Consider the following 1,442-nt stretch of genomic DNA (forward strand, 5'->3'; position numbering starts at 1 on the left):
GGAATCCTACTTCGCGGAATTTCATTTATCACGGTAGGGTCTAGAACCGATTAACCGCGATAAACGAGGGTTCACTGTATTTGATCTCTGTGCATCTATTGGGAGCCATGGTTCTGAGGCCCATGATTGAAAAGGGCAGGTGTACTGTGAGCAGTCAAGGCAGTCAATGTCATTGGCGTAGCCTGCTGCCAAGGGATCCCAAGACTGAAGAGCCTGACTGACGAAAGTAGAGGATGCACACACACTTATGTTAACAGCAACTCATCTCTGATGGTTAAATTCTAGCAAATTAACAGAAAATGAGATAAAATGTTTAGTGCCTAATTTCTGCCATATCTTATACATAAGATATCTTATACATCTTTCTATATGAGAAGTTTCTCTCCATTTATCTTCTCTCTCTGTTTCTACTCTCATCACCTCTCATGTCTTCTCCACCCCGCCAAAGTGACCCTCCCCACCCCACTTCTCGTACCCTCATGGAATCATTACTCCCAATAATGTTTCTGAGGGGTTTTTCTCTCCTGGATTCTGTGTGTCAAAAGCTCTTATCTGCACCAATGTACATATGTCAGTCTAGCAGGATTTGTGAGGTAGAACTGGTGCCATGATAGTGGGGAGAGGAAGCATTACAAAACTAGATGAATTTTGCATGTTCAATCAGTGCTATACTGCACCCTGGATGAATTGCCCCTTTCACATGTCCCTTCTGTGAGGGAGCATCCAATTATCAATGGATGGGCTTTGGGTCTCCACTCTGACCTCTCTCCTTCTCATCGATATAATTGTTTGTTTTTGCTTATTTGATACCTGATCCCGGCGACACCTTGTGATCACACAAGCTGGTGTGCTTCTTCCATGTGGGCTTTGTTGCTTCCCTGAAACATGGTCGCTTGTTTAACTTCAAGCCTTAAAGACCCCAGACACTATATCTTTCAATAGCCAAGCACCATCAGTTTTCTTCACCACATTTGATTATGTACCCACTTTGTCTTCGGCAATTGTGTCAGGAAGGTATCACCCAGTGCCACATTATTAGAACAACGTGTTCTTGTATTGAGGGAAGACATAATTAGAGGCTCCAAGTCCATTTGCACCAGTTACTTTATGTACAATAAAGGAATGGGGAGGGAGAAATGAGAGAATAGAGAAAACTATAATGTCGTTGTGAGGATGTGGTGGAACCCAATTGGGGTTTCCTGAGAATAGATTCGGGCTTGGTACTAACACAGGGCTAGAGGGAAAGAACGGGCTCCCTTTTTAGAAGGAAGACACCTCTTGCCTGCTGCTGGAATACATCAATTGCATCTTCATCCTCCATTTTCAACTGTGCAGGTATATCTGTTTCATTGACTGGTTGCCCATCAAATCAGAATATGATCTGCCTCATTGGCAAACCCTGCCATTCACAAAAGTCTTTTATTCGTTTTCTAAGTGGTGTA

This window comes from Echinops telfairi, unplaced genomic scaffold (assembly GCF_000313985.2).
Source record: "Echinops telfairi isolate 266 unplaced genomic scaffold, ASM31398v2 ScPeMD7_3533;HRSCAF=4204_0, whole genome shotgun sequence".
Lineage (NCBI taxonomy): Eukaryota > Metazoa > Chordata > Mammalia > Afrosoricida > Tenrecidae > Echinops > Echinops telfairi.